Source organism: Elephas maximus, chromosome 12 (genome assembly GCF_024166365.1).
Source record: "Elephas maximus indicus isolate mEleMax1 chromosome 12, mEleMax1 primary haplotype, whole genome shotgun sequence".
In the NCBI taxonomy this organism is placed as follows: domain Eukaryota; kingdom Metazoa; phylum Chordata; class Mammalia; order Proboscidea; family Elephantidae; genus Elephas; species Elephas maximus.
This window is the reverse complement of record NC_064830.1, coordinates 83,511,171-83,524,273: the sequence shown is the minus strand read 5'-3', so window position 1 is coordinate 83,524,273 and position 13,103 is coordinate 83,511,171. Positions and strand designations below refer to the sequence as shown.

The following is a 13,103-nucleotide window of genomic DNA, read 5'->3' as shown; positions in this document are numbered from 1 at the left end:
CTGGGTAACAATGACAGTCCTGACCGGAGCACATTACCCAAGGTTCAAAAAGTAAATTAGTACAGAGTTTTAGCCTTGTAGGTATACTGGGCTTATGAAAAATATCTTTGTTGTTATAACTATAGGAGTGTTTTTATAAAAAATAATAAATTGCTGCTGAAACACTGCACAAAAATGTTACAGACAGTCATTTTGGTGTTGCCCCCTCTGACAGTGTCATGCCGTGCAGTCTGCACCCCTTGCACCCTCCTAGTGATGCCACTGCCCTCCCACCCCGCCTTAGTTCTTGTTCTCCCTCCTTGGCTCTCCCTCCCTCTTGTTCTACGTGGCTCTCTGCCACTTTCTTCCTATCCCTTTCTCCCTCCCTGTCTCTCTCTGTCTCTTTGTCTATCATGTCTCTCTTTCTACTCAGTCTCTTGCTGGCTCTGCCTTTCTCTCCTTTCTGTCTTTCTCCCTGACTGCTTGTCTCTCTCTGATTCTCTCTCTCTCTCCATTAATGAGCACTCACAACATGCCAGGCATGTTTCTAAACATTTTACTTTTTCCCCCTAATCTTTAAAACACTACCCTACGAAGGCGGCCTTCAGGTCCACAGCCTCAGGCCCTCAAAGGTTCTTTGTGGTCTCTCTCACTAACCAAACCCACCACAACTCCTTCTATCCATCCAACTCCTCACTGTGGTGCAAACCACTGAGGAAGGACAAGGGTGATCCCTCCCTTGGGGGAGGGAAGAGAGGGTGCCATTCAACCAGGAGACACCCAGGGGGAAATTTCAGGAATGGGGCTATAGGTGGAGGGAGTTTGTTTTGGGAGGGTACACTAGACTTCCTAGATCTTAGCTCTCCTTTCAGACTGAGGCTCAGGAGTGGGCTCCCCATCTCAGCAGGAAGAAACAAACCTGCCTGGATTTGTTCCAGAGACCTGCAAGGACAGGCCCATGTTCATTGAGACTGGTGGCCTCCAAGCCTTCCCCTCCCCAAATCCTCAAGACTCTCCCAGTCCTGGAGGCATGGGGAGGAGGAGAAAGTTGGGGTTGAGTTTCAGTTCTATTGTTACTGCTGTGTGGCCCCTTGCAGAGTCCCAGGACCTCTCAGAGCCTCAGTCTCTCACTGTCCCATCCCCATCAGCTGGGCATCCTAACCTGCCTTCTGCCTCCCCAAGCCATCTCCCAACCAGGGAACTTCTCCAGGTTCAGCTCAGCCCAGGGCTAGGACACCATTTCTTTACTGTTTATTTAGGACTTTCTGTGTGGTGAACACTGTTCTAAGAACTTGACACATCTAATCCTCCCAATACCCTCAATGAAGTTAAGAATTATTATCATCTGTTTAGAAGAGGGAAGCTCAGAGAGGTTAAGTAACTTGCCTGAGGTCACACAGCTAATAAGCAGCAGAGAAGGATTTGAATCTCTTTAGGTAAACAGGCCCCAGGTTAAGAACTGTTGCATCTTTTGTGTATTCCTACCTGTGATGGTCACTGTTATGTGTCATCTTGACTAGGCTATGATTCTCAGTGGTTTGGCAGACACTATGTAATCATCTTCCATTTTGTGATCTGATATGAACAGCCAATCAGTTGAAAGGGGAGTTTCCTTGGGGGTGTGGCCTGCCTCCAGTATATAAATGGCTGTTGAGGCAAAACTCGCTCTCTTTCTCAACCCTGCACTCTTCTTGTTGTCTGACCTCCAGTTCTTGGGACATAAGCCTGTGCCTGACCTGCAGATTCTGGATTTACCAACCATCAGATCACAAAATGGAAGATGACTACATCATTACCTAACTACCAAATTATATCATTACATAACTCCCAAATCACTGAAAATCATAGCCCAGCCCAGTTGACACATAACCTTAACCATCATGGGTTTCATATACCTTATTTGCATAGTTTCACTCAATCATTGTGTAGGAGTCACAAAGACTAGGGCTATAAGGACCTTATTAAGTAATTTACTGCTCTGTACTTGGCTTATGGTATTTTTTTGGTCATGTAAACTATATAAATTTTTATGTAGGCAGACTTAGCAATCTTAAAGGCTTGCTTCTATCCATAAGTTTCCCTCTCTTGGTCAGTGCTTTGAAGAGGATGTGAAGAGGGACTGCTTCTTGACTGGAGGTCCTCTGCAGGATGTGATCCTCCCCGACCTCCTTGTCACTTGACCTGGGGCTTCCTTAGTTGTCCTCTCTGCAGAGTCACGGGCCCATTCCCCACTGTTCAAGACTTGTGCCCAGGCACATGTTTTCATGGGGGCCAAGGGCCCCAGGCATGGAGGGGCCTCTAGAAACAAACTTTTGTGTGTGGTGGGGAGTGGAGGGGGTTTTGGGGGTGGAGGGCAGGGGGAGCTCAGATGCCTGGGGCAGCCTCCAATAAGAAACAGGTTGTCTGGAAGTCAGAATTTTGCTCCAGGCCCACAAGGTGCAAAACTAGGAAGACTAGGAAGGCGAGCAAGTTCTAAAGACTAATAACCCCTGGGAACTCCACTATGCTTGGCAACTTTCCTATCTGTAATGAAAAGGTTTCTTCCTGTCTCCAGGGCTGAGGGGGTCATGCTTTTGTCTTAGATACTCTATCTACTTTGGGTCTTTGCTAAGGACAACATTCTTACCACTCACCCTTTCTTCTACTGTTAAATAGATACAGGTGGCTGGAGGAGACCACACTTTAAAGTTTTTTTCTAGGCCATGGTTCTCAAACTTGAGCTTGCATCAGAATCACCTGGAGGGCTTGTTAAGATACAGATTGCTGGGCCCCACCTCAGTTTCAGATTCACAGGTCTTCAGAGGGCCTGAGAATTTGCATTTCTAATTTTGCATTTCTAATAGGTTCCTAGGTAATGTCGATGCTGCTGATTTAGGGACTACACTTTGAGACCCAGTAGACTAGGCCTTATTCCAATAAAAACAACAATTGCTCAGATTTAGGTGCACATTTTTTTTTTTTTTTTGTCTTGTACCAGGTACTATGCTTAGGGCTATGTGTTCATTCTCTTACTGAATTTTCACAACAAACCTACGCAGCACGTATTATTAGTACTTTCCCCACTTTACAATAGGATCCCTGGTGGCACCGTGGTGAAACACTTAGCTGCTAATCAAAAGGTAGGTGGTTTGAGCCCACTAGCCTCTCTGTGGGAGAAAGATGTGGCAGTCTGCTTCCGTAAAGCCAGAATGCTCCTTAGAAGCAAGGATGGTAAGACTTTGTCTCATGTACTTTGGACATGTTATCAGGAGGGACCAGACCCTGGAGAAGGACACCATGCTTGGTAAAGTAAAGGGTCAGCGAAATGGAGGAAAACCCTCAATGAGAGGATTGACACAGTGGCTGCAACAATCAAACATAACAACAGTTGTGAGGACGGCGTAGGACTGGGCAACGTTTTGTTCTGTTATACATAGGGTTGCTATGAGTTAGAAGCGGCTCGACGGCACCAAACAAGAACAATAATCACTCTACAGGTGAGAAAACTGAGGCTCAGAGAGGGTGCACAGGCTTTACAATCAGATGGATCTGGGGTATGACCCCAGCTTTGTCACTGATCCACTATGTCATCTTGGGCAAATAGCTTACCTGCCCTGAGCCTCCACCTAACTTGTTTATAAAATGTGCATCGCATGATTCCCGAGGATATCATGAGAACTACAGGGGTAGTGATTGTAAAAACACAGGCACACAATTGGTGCTCAAGAAATGCTTGTCTCCTTTCCTGCTTCAAGACTCATCATGGTCTCAAAGTCCTTTCCTGTCCTTTCAGATTCATCTTCCTGCCTTTCCTCCTACTCAAATTCACACTGGACTACTTGTCATTTCCTAAACACACCCCACTTGGTCATGCCTCCAAGTCTCTGTAAAGGCTACTTCCTCTGCATGGAATGCCCTTCTCATTCCATTGCTCCAGAAGAACTCCTCTCCGTCCTTCAAAACCCACCTTAGAAGCTCCTTCCTTTCTGTCTCTTTCCTTAAAATATTGTTCCTTTCCTGCCCGTAGGCAGAAGTATCTAGGATTGCAGCATCTTATTTGTCGAAGGGGTTCAAAGTGTTGCTTTCTTTCCTTTCTCCCTCATCTTTGTTTCCACAGCATTTACTGTGCTTGGAGTACAAATTGCACTGCTGTAGGGACCATGGGAAACGCTGGTGGGGTAGTGGTTAAGTGCTACGGCTGCTAACCAAAAGTTTGGCAGTTCGAGTCTACCGGGCACTCCTTGGAAACTCTATGGGGCAGTTCTATTCTGTCCTATAGGGTCACTATGAGTCAGAATTGACTCGATGGCAGTGGGTTTGGTTTGGTTGGTTAGGGACCATGCAGCTAATATTGTCATTAGCAGCAGCAGCATCGTCAACACTTAGTATTTACAATACACCAAGCGCTGTTTTAAGAGGTTTACATGTACTGACTCATTTAACATCCAAAACAACCCTTTGAGGCAGATGTTATTATTCCCATTATACACATGGGGAAATAGAGTCACAGAGAGGCTAAGCAACTTGTCTGAGACAACACAACAAATGTATGGCAGAGCTGGGATACAGAGTCTGGCTGTGGAATCTGTGTTATTAGCTTTTATATTATACAGCCCTTTATGAATGAGGGGTAGTTTCATTCTGAATGCGGTGTGGGCCAGGTGGGGACAGAGGTGCCCTAGAGGGTGTCTGCTCCATCTAAGGGGGCAGCCATGACCCAGTTCCGGCTCAATGTTGCTCTGTGTGAATGTTGGGCCTGGAGTTGTCAGCTTTTCTGGCTTTTCAAGAGGATCCAGAAATATGGAGTTTTATGTGAAATCTCCCATTTAAAAAAAAAATCATGGCGTAGTGGTTAAAAGCTTGGCTGCTAACAAAAAGGTCAGCAGTTTGAATCCAGCAGCTGCTCCATGGAAACCCTATAGGGCAGTTTTACTGTGTCCTATAGGGTTGCTCTGATCAGAACTGACTCCACAGCAGTGGGTTTGGTCTCCAATGAGATGCACCTCATGGAGCCCTGGTGGGGCAGCGGTTAAAGTGCTCGGCTGCTAACCAACAGGTGGTTCAAACCCACCAGCTGCTTTGTGGAAGAAAGATGTGGCAGCCAGCTTTCGTAATGATTTCCAGCCTCAGAAACCCTATGAGCAGTTAGTTCTCTGTCCCGCAGGGTCGTGTTGAGTCAGAACTGACTGACAGCAGTGGTTTACGAGCCTCACAAAAGCCTCCCTTGAGATCTCTGCTGTCTCATGTATCTCCAGGGTGGGGGCCTTGGCTCCTTGTCTCTGCATCAGCAGAGCTTCCCTCAAGGCCAGGCACACAGCCTGCCCTTTGTAAACACGTGTGGCACTTTTTGGACTCCATGGTGAGCGGGGCTCAGCACTGAAGCAGAAATCTCATCCTCCCCTCCCACCTAGCTCTTAGACTCACTGGCCTGCACTTGGGGTCCGTAAATGGGTCCCTAAATAGTGTTCCAAACAGTGGCTCTGAGTGTCACCCCTGCCCCAGGATCATCTCTGGGTCTCACCTGCCTGGTAGTGACAAGACTTCCTGCTTACCAAGTGCAGACGATACCCTAAACGAGTTGTTTGCGTGGTCCCACTGAATCAGCTCAACAGCTTTGAGAAGTAGCTATTATCATCATCTCCGTTTCACTAATGTGAAAACTGTGGCTTAGAGAGGGGAAGCGGCTCAGCTGAGCTGGGAAGCGGTGGGGCTGGGCTTGTTATGGAAGTGGCTCTGAGTCTAGCCCCCCAGCAGTGTTGCACCAACCCAGCTGTTACCAGGCATTCCACTAAACTCTTGATGGCTCTATCGTGCGTCCTGGGGAAACTTAAGCTACAGCCTGGACTGGGAAGTCTGTGGTATACAAATAGGACTCTGGACACCCCAGCCTGAAGCACGTGGTTCTCGACTCCCTCTGGAGGGGGAGAGGAAGGAAGGCATCTAGAGAACACCTTTGCCCACTGGGACCTGGACAGGCAGAGCTTGTGGTGTGGCTGTGTCCCAGGCCTTTGAGATCAGCAGAGACTGGAGCCATAGAGGGTGTGGTGTTTGTCCTCTGTCACATACAGGATAGCAGGGTGTTTGTGGGCATGTGAACATGCATGTGCACGTATATGTGTATGTGTGTGCACGCATGCCCATGCGTGTGTACAGATGTGTATGTGTGCATCTGACTGCTTTGTATACATGTGTATGTATGCATGCCAATGCTTTGTATACATGTGTATGTGTGTCTTCATACAAGTGTGCATAGATCTGTGTGCATGTGGGTGCCCCATGCATTTGTATGTCTGTGTGTACATATAAATGTGTATGGGTGTGCATGTGTGTACGTGTGTGCACATGCCCATATGTGTATGCCTGTGTGTTTACACATGTGTATGCCTGTGTGTTTACCCATGTATATGCCAGTGAACGCGTGTGTATGTGTATGTAAATATGCACACACATGTGCATGTGCACGTTCATGTGTGGATAGGTGTGTGTGCACTTGGGTATGTGTGTGTGCAATGGGGGAGGGGGAGTCTTGTCTTTCAAATCCAAATCCTGGAAGTAAGTTTAGGACAAAGAAAAGGAAACCTTACTTAAGCCTGAGATGTTAACTTACAGAAGAAGTTGAAATAAAAACCAGTCCACAAAAATTTAACAGCCTAACTGCCCATCAGTAGGCATAACTGGGGGCGGGGGGAAACTATGCAGCAGTTAAAATAACTAGGCTAGATTTAAAGGCAGCAAAACGGATAACTCACAAAGAAATGATAACGGGGAGGGGCAAGTTTCAGAATGATATGAAGGGATGATACCATTTCTATTAAAACACCCACCCATTACAATAGTATGTATTTTACATATGTCCTATGGGTACATATACTATGACTGTATAAGTGTAGGGAAGGATCTAGAAGGAGCACCCCAAATTATGAAGATGGTTACATCTGGAAGGTTATAGACATAGGGGAATTAAGTGTCCTCTATACTGTTCTCACTTTTAAAAAGCAGAACAGATCCAGGTAGTCCTCATGTACTTAAACAATTCAGTGGGCAGGTAGGTTGGGTCATTCATGGAGGTCGGGGCCACAGAAATCCTTAGACTGTGGGGAGCATTCAGAAAAAACACCCTCCCCCTCCTCTGAGGGCCAGACTGCTGGGGGACAATGCCAGGCTTGGCTGTTCTGCCTCCACAACCTAGTGATGGTGGCGGGGGAAGCTGTTGTACCTAATGTGGATGGGAGATGCTCTCAGTGCCTCAGTTTCTTTCTCCAAACACCCTGTTCCCAACCTCCTCCTCTCCCCCAGCACACCTAAGCCATAGGACATTCTCTGGACGAACTACAGAACCTTCAGGGGGATAGGCTGAAGGGGGTTCAGATCTGGCCTCCTCCCCAGCACCAAAGGGGGGCATTTAGTGACCAAATCCAAGTTCCCCGGCGTGGGGCTGACAGAGAAGGCTCAGAGGTAAGCTCTGGGGTCAGACTGGCTGGCTTCAAATCTGTGCTCAGCAACTATTGCCTGGGACCGAGGGAAGCTTTCCCACCCCTAGTAACCTCAGTTTTCGCTTCTGTAAAATGGGAATACCAAAAGATCCCACCTGACAGGGATGTTGCGTGGGTCAAATCAGGTATTTTGAATACAGTGTCAGGCTTCACGGCGCCTAGCACGTAGTACACGCTCTCAAGCTTCGATATCGTCATCTCAACCAATATCTCACTCCACCTTCTCCATGCCAAGGACTGTGCAGCCCTCTCTGCCGTCCCGACTCCCCTAGGGCCCTCGCCCCGCCCCCCACCCTTACAGTCCTGACCCTCGACCCCGGACGGCTCAGCCCCACGGCTGGGCCCCAGCAGTGCCGCCAGCGCAGCGCCACAGACCAGCACCCAGGCGCCCTCCCGTGGGAAACTGAGGCCGGGACAGTGGCGGGAGGGAGCGAGCCGAAGGACGGCCCGCCGGGCTCGGGGACGCGGGGCTTCGGGCGGGCGCCCTGGTGCGGGGCGCGGGCGGGCTGCCGGACGTCCGCCCCGCCGCGCGCGCCAGGGTCGCTGTCGTACCTGCTTTCGGTGGCGGCTCGGGGCGGCTCGGATGCGCGCTGAGGGCGGCGGCGGCGACGTCCGGAGGGGGAAGCGGCGGCTGCCGAGTGGCTCTGGCGTCGGGCTGGGAGCGAACGCCGGCAGGGGGAAGGGCGGGCGGAGGGCGGGAGCCGGCGGGGGCAGGAGGGCGGCGCGGCGACGGGGAAGCCCCGGAGCGCCCTGGCGGAGCTTGTCGGGCGCCGCGGCGGCGGGTCCCCACTGCCTGGGCGCCTGCAGTCAGCGGCCTCGGGGCCCCTTACTCATCCTCAGCCCCCACACTCACTCATACGCACATGCCATGTCCACATAACACCCTCCACCTGTACACACATCCCGTTCTCCCTCCACACATACCTCCACATGCTACAAATACCTACACACAGCACTGCCCATGAGCCCCCAACACGTGTCCCCCATGTGCACACACACCCCATTCTCCCTCCACACAAACGTACGCGTGCTACAAATGTGTACACACAGACGCCTCCCAAACATGTCCCCCACCTTCCTCCTACACATACATACCACATATATGAACACTTTATCTCACCCACACGTGTACATGTCCCCCTCATGCAAACATATCAGCACCTGTACAACCGCACCCCCTGACACTCACACCCCCGCAGGCACGGATTATCTTTTGGGCAAGTGGGGAATTTTAGGGAGCTCAGCAGAGGCAGCTGATTTCCCCAGCAATGTCCCTGCACCCCGCCCTGACCTCTGAATTCTCTCATCTCAGCTTTCCCAGTGACTTCTTCCCTAGGCCTCAGCCACCCACTCCGAGGCCACTCCCTGGATCGCTGTCATCCCCTGAACTAGGGCCCCACCTCCGAACTGGAAATTCAAACAGCCCACCTGGTGGTTGGGCCTCTGGTTCCCCCACTCAGGGACACCCAGTGCATCTGCTTTTTGTCCTCACGCGCTTTGCCAGGCCCTCGCCCTCCTGCATCTTCTAATCTCTCCACTTCTTCCCTCCCTTCTGCCTTCTCTTCCCACCCAGCTGAGGTTCCAAGTCTGTCATTTCAACCACTTCCTTGCCCACATCCCTAACACATGGCTCTTCATCTCACATGTGCATGGCAAAGCCCCAGTGTCTGAGCCTGCCCCTCCTAGGCTGTATTAGGTTCCTACAGCTGCTGTAACAAATGACTACAAACATAGTGGCTTAAAACAACCCAGATTTATTCTCTCACAGCTCTGGAGGAGTCCCTGGGTGGCATGAATGGTTAAGCAGTCTACTTCTAGCTGAAATGTTGGTGATTTGAACCCACCTAGAGGCACTTGGGAATCTGCTTTCAGAAGGTCATTCCCATTGCCGTGGAGTTGTTCCCGACTCATAGTAACCCTGTAGGATAAGGTAGAACTGCCCCCATAAGATTTCCAAGGTTGTTCGGAAACAGACTGGCACATCTTTCTCCCGTGGAGTGGCTAGTGGGTGCAAACTGCTGACCTTTCGGTTAACAGCTGAGTGCTTAATCACTGTGCCACCGGGGCTCCTTCAAAAGGTCACAGTCATTGAAAACCCTGTGGAGCACTTCCACTCTGCACACATGTGGTTGCCACGAGTTGGAACCGACTCGACGGCAACTAATAACGCAACAGTTCTGGAGGTCAGAAGTCCTACAATGGGTCGGCAAGGCTGTGCTCCTTCTGGAGGCTCTAGGGGAGAATCTGTTTTCTCGCCTTTTCCAGTTTATAGAGGCAGCCTGCAGTCCTTGGTTTGTGGCTCCTCCTCTATCTTCAAAGTCAGTGCTGCCATCACCCTGATTCTCTCTCGTCTACCTTCCACTGATAAGGACTCTTGCCATTGGGCCCACCCTGATAAGCCAGGAAAACCTCCCCATCTCAAGGTCAATTGATTAGTAACTTTAATTCCACTTTGCCATGTAACCTAACGTATTCACAGGTTCTGGGGTTTAGAACATAGACGTATTTGGGAGCTCATCGTTCTTCCTACTGTAGAGACTGAATTTACGACCAGAAGGCCGAGTTCCCCCTCTGGGAGGCTGAACCCACCTTTGGGTGGCTGAATCCACCTCTGAAAGGGTGAGTTTGCCGTTGGGAGGCTGAGCCCTTCTAGAGAAAACTAGTCAAACAGGAAGATTTTTGACACTACAAATTTATGAACCTTTACGAGTAGAAGAAAATTTATCACTGCCATCATTTGTAATAGAGAAATAGTAAAATAAAATGTGGAATGTTAGTTTGACAGACTACTATGCAATACTTAAGAACATATCCCATCTGTGTATATGAATGTTCATAGACTTCTCAATCCCAAGTGATAAAAGCAAGAGAATAGGAATAATAATAAGAACAAACATTTTTACTGCGTACTCTGTGCTAGGCCCTGTTCTAGGCACTTGGCATGTATTAAAACTCACAACAACCCTGTGGGGCAGGTATGAGGAAATGGTGGCACAGAGAGGTTGAGGAACTTGCCCAAGGTCACACAGCCAAGAAGTGTGAGAACTAGACTTTGAATCTAGGCAGTCTTAATCCAGAGCCTGTGTGCTTACTTGCAGCAGACTAATTTGTACATTATGAATTATTTTGTGGAAATGTTTCAAAACACATAAAATAATTATATATACTGAAAGGAATTTATAAATACATACCCTGGATGAAAACCACTGGAATTCATGGTAGTGGTTGACTGTGGAGTTCAGAGACGGGATGGCAACCAAAGAGATTCTAATTTTAGCTGGAAGGTTTAGTAATTAATTAATTTTAAGAAAAGACTAAATGCAAATGTTATAAAATGTTTACAACTTTTACTTGTGGGTGGTAAGGCCCTGCATTAGTCTTTGTATTTTTCTATATTAAAAAAAAATCACTCTTTCTAAAAAACATTGTGGTCTCCAGCCTCAGTGCCATCTCCCTAGTCTTACATGTTTTCTTATTGTTCTGATTGTTTTCACCTTATTTCATGTAGATTTCTCCATAGATTTCCCCAATAAAGGAGTTCATAAAGTTTTTAGTCTCAGGGCTCCTTTGTATTTTTAAAAATAGTTGAAGATCCCAGAAAGTTTTTGCTTGCATGGTTTAGGTCTATTGATACTTACCATATTAGAAACTAAAATGGAACTTTCAAATATGTATTAATTCATTAAAATATAACAGTAATAAAACCATTAAAAGTTAACATAAATAAAGTGCTTTTATGAAAAATACTTCTCAAACAAAAAAATGAATGGTATTGTTTAACATTTTTGAGAATAGTTTTAATGTCTGGCTTAATAAAAAAAAGACAAGTAGATTCTCGTATCTGCTTCTGTATTCAGTCAATTGTAATACGTTGGTTTTGATTGAAGAAAGTGAAAGAACTCCAGCTTCGTATAGTTGTACTCACCATTGCTTTATACCGTCACTGCCTATGTCCACTTGTTGAAAAAGACAAATAACGTCATATCAAAACCCAAACCAAGCCTGTTGCCATCATGGTGGGCAGAGTAGAACTGTGTTGCACAGGGTTTTCAAGGCTATGGCCTTTCAGAAGCAGATCACCAGGCCCTTCTTCTGAGGTGCCTCTGGGTGGGTTTGAACCACCAACCTTTCCGCTAGTAGCTGAGTGCTTACTAATCATTGGCACCACATTTTAAACCTGTTGCAGTTGAGTTGATTCCGACTCATGGTGACCCTGTAGGACAGAGTAGAACTGCCCCACAGGGTTTCCGAGGCAGTCATCTTTACAGAAGCAGACTGCCACATCTTTCTCCTGAGGAGCAGCTGATGAGTTTGAACTACCAACCTTTCAGTTAACAGCTGAGTGCTTAATCGCTGTGCCACAGGGCCCCTTGCACTACCCAGGGACCCTAAATAATATCTTAGTATTATAAAAGTAATTTTGACATTGTGTACCTCTTGAAAGGATATCGAGGACCTCCAGGAATCCATGAAACACACTTTGAAAATTGCTGCCTTAATATATTCAATTGTGACCCTATGAAATTGTTGACATTTGCCTATTTTTTCCTACGAAATGACAAAATGGCAGTTTCATATGGTTCCACCCAAGCCATGTTAGTGGAGCTTTGAGAGTTCTTCTTTTGGATCATATAAAACAGGCCAGGCTCTGTGGTTGAGCATTATCAGAGTGCCTGCCCTGTAGCACTGGGCACCTTTGCACGAACAACATATTTTTCTTGCGTGTCATGATCTCTAACATGGAGGAGTTGGAGCTTTGGGGCTGTCTAGGAGCTACAGACTGGTTGGCGTTAGGCTGACACATTTTAAGGTATTTATTAAGCAATTGTGAACTCAGAGTGTGTTTAGTCTACGTTGGGTTGGCTCTAGAAGAGTGAACTAGCTTCTTTCCCTTTTTTGATAGATTCTAGTCTGAAGGATATTAGGGGGCGTCCACGTGGACTTTAGCCAGGTGTTTAGAACGATAGATCATTTGGCCAAAAGAAAAAAAAGTATTTTCCTAGATCAAGACACTTGGGCTGAATTTGTGTTTGGATGGGTTCATGACTAGCTTGGGAAGCCTGTGAAGGCCAAAAAAAAAAAAAAAAAAAAACACCCAACCCCTATTGAGTATTTTTATACTGTTGTGGAAGAACTGTCCTCCTGCTTTCTTTGATCAGGTTTGTGCAATTTCAGGAGATGATGAGATTTGAAAGGGGATCCAAGACCAGCCAAGCCAACCTTGGCAGTCAATGGGGTGTTAGATGTTGAAGCTGTATTGACCTTTATAAACACCATTTTAAACAATTAACTGCGTAAAGGACGAGATGACTATTCCTCATTTTGGGGAGGAGGCAGCACTGAGTAGCCATTCATTCTACTTTAGGTGATAGTGCCTGATTTAACTCGGAGCTAACCTTCACGTCCTCATCCTCAGTCCGTATGATCCTGGGAGTGTTGATTCCATTCACCACCACCCCCGTCAGGGTTAATAGGGCCCAGGCCTAGCAATCAGCACATTGTATTCCTCTTGGGAGATTGATTAGTTCAGGGGAGGGCATATGGCCCAAGTCAGATTAACCATTATCAATGAAGGCTCATGAAGAGATTTTATCTTTGAGTTCTCAGGGAGTCCCGCTGGCCTCAGAGTTGTTCAAATGTGGAGCTGCAGCT

General features: G+C 47.6%; 1 protein-coding gene across 1 annotated transcript in view; it reads right to left on the bottom strand.

Annotated features, from left to right (window-relative positions):
* The window catches only part of SCNN1B (sodium channel epithelial 1 subunit beta), an 85,159-nt gene extending 77,045 nt beyond the window's left edge, over window positions 1-8,114 (bottom strand). Inside the window, exon 1 of the mRNA XM_049903397.1 lies at window positions 8,004-8,114. The gene's annotated coding sequence lies outside the window, so the exon portion shown is untranslated. The remainder of the gene's footprint in view (window positions 1-8,003) is intronic.
* Window positions 8,115-13,103: the final 4,989 nt, after the last annotated feature.